The 11,281-nt window shown below is 40.4% G+C and overlaps 2 non-coding genes across 2 annotated transcripts; both read right to left on the bottom strand.

Annotated features, from left to right (window-relative positions):
• Positions 1-233: 233 nt before the first annotated feature.
• trnag-ucc (transfer RNA glycine (anticodon UCC)) lies at positions 234-305 on the bottom strand. The gene has a single exon. It is a non-coding gene; the product is annotated as a tRNA-Gly (tRNA).
• Positions 306-4,424: 4,119 nt separating this feature from the next.
• trnag-ucc (transfer RNA glycine (anticodon UCC)) lies at positions 4,425-4,496 on the bottom strand. Its single transcript has one exon. It is a non-coding gene; the product is annotated as a tRNA-Gly (tRNA).
• Positions 4,497-11,281: the final 6,785 nt, after the last annotated feature.

Raw genomic sequence — 11,281 nt, 5'->3', positions numbered from 1 at the left:
AACTGCAATGTCTGTCCACAAGTGTGGTGGAAGCAGAGACAATCAATGATTTCAATAGGAAATTGGAGAAACCCTTGAAGGAAACAAACTTGCTCCAGGGTGACGCCAATCAAGCGTGAGAATGAATCTGATTGGATGAAAAGAATATTTTATCAACTTCAATTCTGTCAAAGCTTTGACATTTTTTTCGTTTGTAAAATACTGCAACATGAAGTAAACCTTCAGTTTAAGTTTGCGATGGCCAGGATTCGAACCCAGGTCAACTGCTTGGAAGGCAGCTATGCTCACCACTATACCACCATCGCTTACTACACTGTGCTGGTCCAGCGTTTTGATTAATAGAATACTGTACAATGGTTTCAACTTGCACCTGAGCAACACGATTATGTTAACAGAAACACAATACTGTTAATGCTGGAAATCTGAAATAAAATCAGAAAGTGCTGCAAATATTCTGATCAATGGTCACTCACCTGAAACGTTAACTCTGCTTCTCTCTCCACAGATGCTGCCAGACCTGCTGAGTATTTCCAGCATTTCTTATTATTATTTCAGATTTCCAGCATCTGCAGAATTTTGCTTTTATTTTAGAGTTTAGTAGCGAACTTATCCTTTTTGCTTACTGGGCAGAACTATGCAGTGGAGTGACGCAGAAAACTGTACGAAGAACAATGTTTTTAATGGGCCCACAATTTCGAAGTTTAAGGAGGACAAAATACACAGCAATGTATGCATATAGTAAAGAGCTGTAAGTTTCAGCTAGATATTACCTGAACAGAGGTGAGACAGAGAATGCCCAACCCGTCTCACCTTTAGATTCCTGACCAAGATAGACGGACAAGGTACAAACTCAAGTTATGTGACCATGTCAGTGAGTTTATTCGGCTTAACCAAGATGTACAAAGTTAATACTTAACAATGGTAATAGATATTCAGTAACACACAACACCCGTTCTTGTTTCTGTGCTTGCTGCCGCACGGACTTCTCTCCTTCTTCATCCCTTGCTGTGTTTTTTTGACTATATTCTATCTTCTCCTTTTAAGTACCAACGATCTTCTGTTGACCCCTCTCTAAGTGTGCTGACGATGTCCTGTAACACCCTTTCTTTTATCCTTCTTGTGGTGCAAGGATGTTACCATATTAGTTTTGAATTGTTCCAAGTGTCCAAATTTGTCCAGGTTGACATCATTGCTTGACACTAGTTAGTTAATGGTTGAATCTACACAAAGTACAGATGTTTCCCGACTCTTTCTATTTTGGCAAGGATCCTAAAGGTGACATTCTTGCTGATCCCAGACATTTTTTTCTTTAATTCTGCCTTTATCTCATCTCTCTCCATGCAAGGAGTGCTGGTGACTCTCCCATTGTTCTCACAAAAAGGTTTAAACAAAGTATAGCCTAGAAAACACATTTCATAATAAAGCAAGCAACAGATCAAACAGACTTCAATATATTGATGTACAAAGCATATCATTAATCCTATTATTTTAGCTGTCCTTATTTGTCACAAACGTAAAATATGTCACGGTCCATCGCGCCCACTTTCTGGATTCTCCTCCAGCTACATGACTTGCCTTTTTTTTTCCTATGGCTACGTGCATCTTCCACAATGACACATCTCTCAACATGGCATTTTAACATAGTTCAGAGAAGATGACCGTCATGCTTCACAATCCAACCTTAACATTGCAGTTCTTGCATAAATGTAAGCCATGAAAATACTCTAACCTTTATACAGCTGTGAGCAGTGTTCAGGTGATACAGAAAATCTGGTGCGTTGGGCAGAGACAATAAGTTAATCTATCAAAGTCTCTTGAAGTTATGCTCCTATCTATACTACTTACAACACAACTATTCTTATGCTATTGAAAAGCTTGGATTGATGGCTCTGGATTGTGTTATCTAAGTAGGTGGTTGTTCTCCTTCCAGCAATGTGGATTGAGGGGAGATCTGATGCAGGTGTAGATAAGTTAGACAAGGATAACCCGTTCCCATTAGTTGATGGTACAAGGACTAGGAGACACAGATTGATGGTTTTGGGAAATAGATGCAGCGAAATGTGAGGAAGCACTTTTTGCTTTCCCTGCGACATTGCAACTGCAATGTCTGTCCACAAGTGTGGTGGAAGCAGAGACAATCAATGATTTCAATAGGAAATTGGAGAAACACTTGAAGGAAACAAACTTGCTCCAGGGTGACGCCAATCAAGCGGGAGAATGAATCTGATTGGATGATAAGAATATTTTATCAATTTCAATTCTGTCAAAGCTTTGACATTTTTTTCGTTTTTAAAATACTGCAACATAAAGTAAACCTGCAATTTAAGGTTGCGATGGTCAGAAATCGAACCCAGGTCAATTGCTTGGAAGGCAGCTATGCTCACCAGTATACCACCATCGCTTACTGTACTGTGCTGGTCCAGCGTTTTGATTAATAGAATGCTGTACAATGGTTTCAACTTGTACCTGAGCAATCCGATTATGTTAACAGAAACACAATACTGTGAATGCTGGAAATCTGAAATAAAATCAGAAAGTGCTGCAAATATTCTCATCAATGGTCACTCACCTGAAACGTTAACTCTGCTTCTCTCTCCACAGATGCTGCCAGACCTGCTGAGTATTTCCAGCATTTCTTGTTTTTATTTCAGATTTCCAGCATCTGCAGTATTTTGCTTTTATTTTAGAGTTCAGTAGCGAACTGATCCTTTTTGCTTACTGGGCAGAACTATGCAGTGGAGTGACGCAGAAAACTGTACGAAGAACAATGTTTTTAACGGGCACACAATTTCGAAGTTTAAGGAGGACTAAATACACAGCAATGTATGCATATAGTAAAGAGCTGTAAGTTTCAGCTAGATATTACCAGAACAGAGGTGAGACAGAGAATACCCAACCCGTCTCACCTTTAGATTCCTGACCAAGATAGACCTACAAGGTACAAACTCAAGTTATGTGACCAAGTCAGAGAGTTTATTAGGCTTAACTAAGATGTACAAAGTTAATACTTAACAATGGTAATAGATATTCAGTAACACACAACACCCGTTCTTGTTTCTGTGCTTGCTGCCGCACGGACTTCTCTCCTTCTTCATCCCTTGCTGTGTTTTTTGGACTATATTCTATCTTCTCCTTTTAAGTACCAACGATCTTCTGTTGACCCCTCTCTAAGTGTGCTGACGATGTCCTGTAACACCCTTTCTTTTATCCTTCTTGTGGTGCAAGGATGTTACCATATTAGTTTTGAATTGTTCCAAGTGTCCTAATTGGTCCAGGTTGACATCATTGTTTGACACTAGTTAGTTAATGGTTGATTCTACACACATTACAGATGTTTCCCAACTCTTTCTATTTTAGCAAGGATCCTAAAGGTTACATGCTTGTGATCCCAGACATTTTTTTCTTTAATTCTGCCTTTATCACATCTCTCTCCATGCAAGGAGTGCTGGTGAGACTCCCATCGTTCTCACAAAAATGTTTAAACAAAGTATAGCCTTGAAAACACATTTCATAATAAAGCAAGCAACAGATCAAACAGACTTCAATATATTGATGTACAAAGCATATCATTAATCCTATTATTTTAGCTGTCCTTATTTGTCACAAACGTAAAATATGTCACGGTCCATCGCGCCCACATTGTGGATTCTCCTCCAGCTACATGACTTGCCTTTTTTTTTCCTATGGCTACGTGCATCTTCCACACTGACACATCTCTCAACATGACATTTTAACATAGTTCAGAGAAGATGACCGTCATGCTTTACAATCCAACATTAACATTGCAGTTCTTGCATAAATGTAAGCCATGAAAATACTCTAAACTTTACACAGCTGTGAGCAGTGTTCAGGTGATACAGAAAATCTGGTGCGTTGGGCAGAGACAATCAGTTAATCTGTCAAAGTCTCTTGAAGTTATGCTCCTATCTATACTCCTTACAACACAACTATTCTTATGCTATTGAAAAGCTTGGATAGATGGCTCTGGATTGTGTTATCTAAGTAGGTGGTTGTTCTCCTTCCAGCAATGTGGATTGAGGGGAGATCTGATGCAGGTGTAGGTAAGTTAGACAAGGATAACCCGTTCCCATTAGTTGATGGTACAAGGACTAGGAGACACAGATTGATGGTTTTGGGAAAGAGATGCCGGGAAATGTGAGGAAGCACTTTTTGCTTTACCTGCTACATTGCAACTGCAATGTCTGTCCACAAGTGTGGTGGAAGCAGAGACAATCAATGATTTCAATAGGAAATTGGAGAAACACTTGAAGGAAACAAACTTGCTCCAGGGTGACGCCAATCAAGCGGGAGAATGAATCTGATTGGATGAGAAGAATATTTTATCAATTTCAATTCTGTCAAAGCTTTGACATTTTTTTCGTTTGTAAAATACTGCAACATAAAGTAAACCTGCATTTTAAGGTTGCGATGGCCGGGAATCGAACCCAGGTCAACTGCTTGGAAAGCAGCTATGCTCACCACTATACCACCATCGCTTACTATAAAATATTCATTCAAATATTTGACCTACGATTGGACATTGCAGTGACCAAGCACAACAGCTCCTTGCAGATCTCCACAATGTACAAAAATAAAGCACCAAGCAGATCGGCTCTTTTAAGATCCACTGACAGCCTCTCTGAAAGAGTCGATTTACTGCAGTTATTTGAATACCAACTGCTCACATTTCAGCTGGAGGTAATTTCGAGATCTCCGACAAGAACGTTCATGGATCGGATCGATCATTGCGTCACTTTTTAATTCCCTGCCTTCAAATAAATACCGGCCAACGATCTGTATTGTACCTGTCAGTTCCTGGTATGTGAATGTTGATTTTACTCTGCACCTGTCAGTTCCTGGTATGTGAATTTTGATTTTACTCTGTATCTGTCTGTTCCTGGTATGTGAATGTTGATTTTTCTCTGTACCTGTCAGTTCCTGGTATGTGAATGTTGATTTTACTCTGTACCTGTCAGTTCCTGGTATGTGAATGTTGATTTTTCTCAGTACCTTTCAGTTCCTGGTATGTGAATGTTGATTTTTCTCTGTACCTTTCAGTTCCTGGTATGTGAATGTTGATTTTACTCTGTACCTGTCAGTTCCTGGTATGTGAATGTTGATTTTACTCTGTACCTGTCAGTTCCTGGTATGTGAATGTAGATTTTACTCTGTACCTGTCAGTTCCTGGTATGTGAATGTTGATTTTACTCTGTACCTGTCAGTTCCTGGCATGTGAATGTTGATTTTACTCTGTACCTGTCAGTTCCTGGTATGTGAATGTTGATTTTACTCTGTACCCGTCAGTTACTGGTATGTGAATGTTGATTTTACTCTGTACCTGTCAGTTCCTGGTATGTGAATGTTGATTTTACTCTGTACCTGTCAGTTCCTGGTATGTGAATGTTGATTTTACTCTGTACCTGTCAGTTCCTGGTATGTGAATGTTGATTTTACTCTGTTCCTGTCAGTTCCTGGTCTGTGAATGTTGATTTTACTCTGTACCTGTCAGTTTCTGGTATGTGAATGTTGATTTTACTCTGTACCTTTCAGTTCCTGGTATGTGAATGTTGATTTTACTCTGTATCAGTCAGTTCCTGGTATGTGAAGGTTGATTTTACTCTGTACCTGTCAGTTCCTGGCATGTGAATGTTGATTTTACTCTGTACCTGTCAGTTCCTGGCATGTGAATGTTGATTTTACTCTGTCCCTGTCAGTTCCTGGTATGTGAATGTTAATTTTACTCTGTACCTGTCAGTTCCTGGTATGTGAATGTTGATTTTACTCTGTACCTGTCAGTTCCTGGTATGTGAATGTTGATTTTACTCTGTCCCTGTCAGTTCCTGTTATGTGAATGTTAATTTTACTCTGTACCTGTCAGTTCCTGGTATGTGAATGTTGATTTTACTCTGTATCTGTCAGTTCCTGGGATGTGAATGTTGATTTTACTCTGTACCTGTCAGTTCCTGGTATGTGAATGTTGATTTTACTCTGTACCTGTCAGTTCCTGGTATGTGAATGTTGCTTTTACTCTGTACCTGTCAGTTCCTGGTATGTGAATGTTGATTTTACTCTATACCTTTCAGTTCCTGGTATGTGAATGTTGATTTTACTCTGTCCCTGTCAGTTCCTGGTATGTGAATGTTGATTTTACTCTGTCCCTGTCAGTTCCTGGTATGTGAATGTTGATTTTACTCTGTCCCTGTCAGTTCCTGGTATGTGAATGTTGATTTTACTCTGTACCTGTCAGTTCCTGGTATGTGAATGTTGATTTTATTCTGCACCTGTCAGTTCCTGGTATGTGAATGTTGATTTTACTCTGTACCTGTCAGTTCCTGGTATGTGAATGTTGATTTTACTCTGTACCTGTCAGTTCCTGGTATGTGAATGTTGATTTTACCCTGTATCTGTCAGTTCCTGGTATGTTAATGTTGATTTTACTCTGTACCTGTCAGTTCCTGGTCTGTGAATGTTGATTTTACTCTGTACCTGTCAGTTCCTGGTATGTGAATGTTGATTTTACTCTGTACCTGTCAGTTCCTGGTATGTGAATGTTGATTTTAATCTGTACCTGTCAGTTCCTGGTATGTGAATGTTGATTTTACTCTACACCTGTCAGTTTCTGGTATGTGAATGTTGATTTTACTCTGTCCCTGTCAGTTCCTGGTACGTGAAGGTTGATGTTACTCTGTATCTGTCAGTTTCTGCAATGAGAGGGGTCAACAGAAGATCGTTACCTCTTGGAAGGAGAAGGTAGAACACAGTCAAGAAAACACAGCAAAGGAAGAAGAAGGAGAGAAGTCCGTGCCGCAGCAAGCACAGAAACAAGAACGGGTGTTGGGTGTTACTGAATATCTATTACCATTGTTAAGTATTAACTTTGTGCATCTTAGGTAAGCCTAATAAACTCTCTGACTTGGTCACATAACTTGAGTTTGTACCTTGTTGGTCTATCTTGGTCAGGAATCTAAAGGTGAGACGGGTTGGGTATTCTTTGTCTCACCTCTGTTCAGGTAACATCTACGTGAAACTTACAGCTCTTTACTATTTGCATACATTGCTATTTATTTTGTCCTCCTCAAACTTCGAAATTGTGGGACCGTTAAAAACATTGTTCTTCGTACAGTTTTCTGCGTCACTCCACTGCATAGTTCTGCCCAGTAAGCAAAAAGGATCAGTTCACTACTAAACTCTAAAATAAAAGCAAAATACTGCAGATGCTGGAAATCTGAAATAAAAACAAGAAATGCTGGAAATACTCAGCAGGTCTGGCAGCATCTGTGGAGAGAGAAGCAGAGTTAACGTTTCAGGTGAGTGTTCTTTGATCAGAATATGAGCAGCACTTTCTGTTTTTATTTCAGATTTCCAGCATTCACAGTATTGTGTTTTTATTAACATAAACGTGTTGCTCAGGTGCAAGTTAAAATGATTGTAAAGCGTTCTGTGAATTAAACCAAAGCACACAGTGCAGTAAGCGATGGTGGTATAGTTGTGAGCATCGCTGTTTTCCAAGTTGTTGACCCAGATTTGATTCCCAGCCTTCGCAATCTTAAATTGCTGTTTATTTTTATGTTGCAGTATTTTGCAAAGGAAAAAATCTGTCAAACCCTTGACAGAATTGAAGTTGATAAAATATTCTCATCATCCAATCAGATTCATTCTCCTGCTTGATGGACGTCGCCCTGCAGCAAGTTTGTTTCCTTCAAGTGTTTCTCCAATTTCCTTTTGAAATCATTGATTTTCTCTGCTTCCACCACACTTGTGGGCAGGGAGTTGTCGCAGGTAAAACAAAAAGTGCTTCCTCACATTTCCCTGCATCTCTTTCCCAAAACCATCTATCTGTGTCTCCTTGTCCTTGCACCATCAACTAATGGGAACTGGTTCTCCTTGTCTAACTTACCTACACCTGCATCAAATTTCCCCTCAATCCACATTACTGGAAGGAGAACAACCACTTACTTACCATCCATCAATATTGGCGACCACGCTCTGGAAGTGGTTCAAGAGTTCACCAGCCTAGGCTCAACTATCACCAGTAACCTGTCTCTAGATGCTGAAATCAACAAGCGCATGGGTAAGGCTTCCACAGCTATGTCCAGACTGGCCAAGAGAGTGTGGGAAAATGGCGCACTGACACGGAACACAAAAGTCCGAGTGTATCAGGCCTGTGTCCTCATTACCTTGCTCTACAGCAGCGAGGCCTGGACAACGTATGCCAGCCAAGAGCGACGTCTCAATTCATTCCATCTTCGCTGCCTTTGGAGAATAATTGGCATCAGGTGGCAGGACTATATCTCCAACACAGAAGTCCTTGAAGCGGCCAACACCCCCAGCTTGTACACACTACTGAGTCAGCGGCGCTTGAGATGGCTTGGCCATGTGAGCCGCATGGAAGATGGCAGGAACCCCAAAGACACATTGTACAGCGAGCTCGCCACTGGTATCAGACCCACCGGCCGTCCATGTCTCTGCTATAAAGACGTCTGCAAACGCGACATGAAATCGTTTGACATTGATCACAAGTCATGGGAGTCAGTTGCAAGCATTCGCCAGAGCTGGCGGGCAGCCAGAAAGACAGGGCTAAATTGTGGCGAGTCGAAGAGACTGAGTAGTTGGCAGGAAAAAAGACAGAGGCGCAAGGGGAGAGCCAACTGTGCAACAGCCCCGACAAACAAATTTCTCTGCAGCACCTGTGGAAGAGCCTGTCACTCCAGAATTGGCCTTTATAGCCACTCCAGGCGCTGCTTCACAAACCACTGACCACCTCCAGGCGCGTATAAATTGTCTCTCGAGATAAGGAGGCCCAAAAGAAGAAAAAAAGAAAAAGAAGGAGAACAACCACTTACTTAGATAACATAGTCCAGAGCCATCTATCCAAGCTTTTAGATAACAAAAGAATAGTTGTGTTGTAAGTAGTATAGATAGGAGCATTACATCAAGAGACTTTGATAGATCAACTGATTGTCTCTGCCCAATGCACCAGATTTTCTGTATCACCTGAACACTGCTCACCGCTGTGTAAAGTTTAGAGCATTTTCATAGCTTACATTTATGCAAGAACTGCAATGTTAAGGTTGGATTGTGAAGCATGACGGTCATCTTCACTGAACTATGTTAAAATGTCATGTTGAGAGATGTGTCAGTGTGGAAGATGCACATAGCCATAGGGGAAAAAAAGACAAGTCATGTAGCTGGAGGAGAATCCACAATGTGGGTGCGATGGACTGTGACATATTTTACGTTTGTGACAAATAAGGACAGCTAAAATAATAGGATTAATTTGTACATCAATATATTGAAGTCTGTTTGATCTGTTGCTTGCTTTATTATGAAATGTGTTTTCAAGGCTATACTTTGTTTAAACCTTTTTGTGAGAACAATGGGAGAGTCACCAGCACTCCTTGCATGGAGAGAGATGAGATAAAGGCAGAATTAAAGAAAAAAATGTCTGGGATCAGCAAGAATGTAACCTTTAGGATCCTTGCTAAAATAGAAAGAGTCGGGAAACATCTGTACTGTGTGTAGATTCAACCATTAACTAACAAGTGTCAAACAATGATGTCACCCTGGACCAATTAGGACACTTGGAACAATTCAAAACTAATATGGTAACATCCTTGCACCACAAGAAGGATAAAAGAAAGGGTGTTACAGGACATCGTCAGCACACTTAGAGAGGGGTCAACAGAAGATCGTTGGTACTTAAAAGGAGAAGATAGAATACAGTCAAGAAAACACAGCAAGGGAAGAAGAAGGAGAGAAGTCCGTGCGGCAGCAAGCAGAGAAACAAGAACGGGTGTTGTGTGTTACTGAATATCTATTACCATTGTTAAGTATTAACTTTGTACATCTTAGTTAAGCCTAATAAACTCTCTGACTTGGTCACATAACTTGAGTTTGTACCTTGTAGGTCTATCTTGGTCAGGAATCTAAAGGTGAGACAGGTTGGGTATTCTCTGTCTCACCTCTGTTCAGGTAACATCTACCTGAAACTTACAGCTCTTTAATATTTGCATACATTACTGTGTATTTTGTCCTCCTCAAACTTCAACATTGTGGGCCCTATTGAAGTAATGTTCTTCGTACAGTTTTCTGCGTCACACCACTGCATAGTTCTGCCCAGTCAGCAGAAAGGATCAGTTCACTACTAAACTCTAAAATAAAAGCAAAATACTGCGGATGCTGGAAATCTGAAATAAAAACAAGAAATGCTGGAAATACTCAGCAGATCTGGCAGCATCTGTGGAGAGAGAAGCAGAATTAACGTTTCAGGTCTGTGACCCTACTTCAGAACAAGCAAATATTAGAATAGTCAGAGGTGAAAAGCAAGTAAAGCGGGGGTGGGGCAAGAGATAACAAAGGAGAAGGTGTAAATAATACAAGGTCACAGAATAGGCTCCTATCCTTGAACCAACTACCATCTCAGGATACCAGTGTCAATTTTAACATGCATTCTATTCTCCATGTAAGTCTGTTATTCACTAATTGATCGAATGCCTTTGGAAGAGCATGTATCCAATAATTACTGTACTACCTTCAGTAACTTCAACCACAAGAATTCAATCATGTTAGTAGCACATGATTTGCCCTCAGCAAATCCGTACTGGTTGTCCTTTATTAATTCACCACTGATGTCAAAAATAATGGTCTTTGTTACCAGATTTTTCCTTCCCCTGGTTCTGCCTGCTTGTAATCATGGTGATAGGGTGCATATGGGATGTTTTGTACAAATCACTGTCATCATTATTTCTATGATTGTCGCTGCAAACAACCTTTGAATTATATTGATCAAAAGCAAATTAATGGTAACGTGTGTGACACTGAGACTGGAAGATGGTCGGAATAAAGCGGAGGAAGGGGTGAGGGGGCGGCTCCTAAACTGTCCAAACGGATGTCGTCGAAGTGTAAAAGTGAATCCGAGTGTTTGAGGGATGAAAGTTAAACATCTGATAGTCTCTGCTTAATGTCATCAGAATGAATCTCTTAGTGACTGAAAATATATCTGAATGGCCTTGTCCTGCGAATCTGCAGAGAGTCCAACAGGTAAAAGTGGTTCAGTGAGAAATACAGTATTTGTTTATAATCTGGCCCTGTTTTGAGTTTGGAAATAATAGAGAGCTTGTCTCTGGTACAATATGTCATCGAGAGACTAGTTTACATTTTTCTATCTTGAATAAGTCTTTACCCAAATAGAACAGGATCTCTGTCAATGTGTTACAATATATAAACGTCCCAGGCAACTTCCCCTCCCTATTCTGTCTCCCTGCTCTCGATCTCCTCCCTA

This window comes from Heterodontus francisci, chromosome 45, assembly GCF_036365525.1.
Source record: "Heterodontus francisci isolate sHetFra1 chromosome 45, sHetFra1.hap1, whole genome shotgun sequence".
Taxonomy (NCBI): Eukaryota; Metazoa; Chordata; class Chondrichthyes; order Heterodontiformes; family Heterodontidae; genus Heterodontus; species Heterodontus francisci.
Note: the sequence above shows the minus strand (reverse complement) of the source record. Positions and strands in the feature narration are given on the sequence as shown.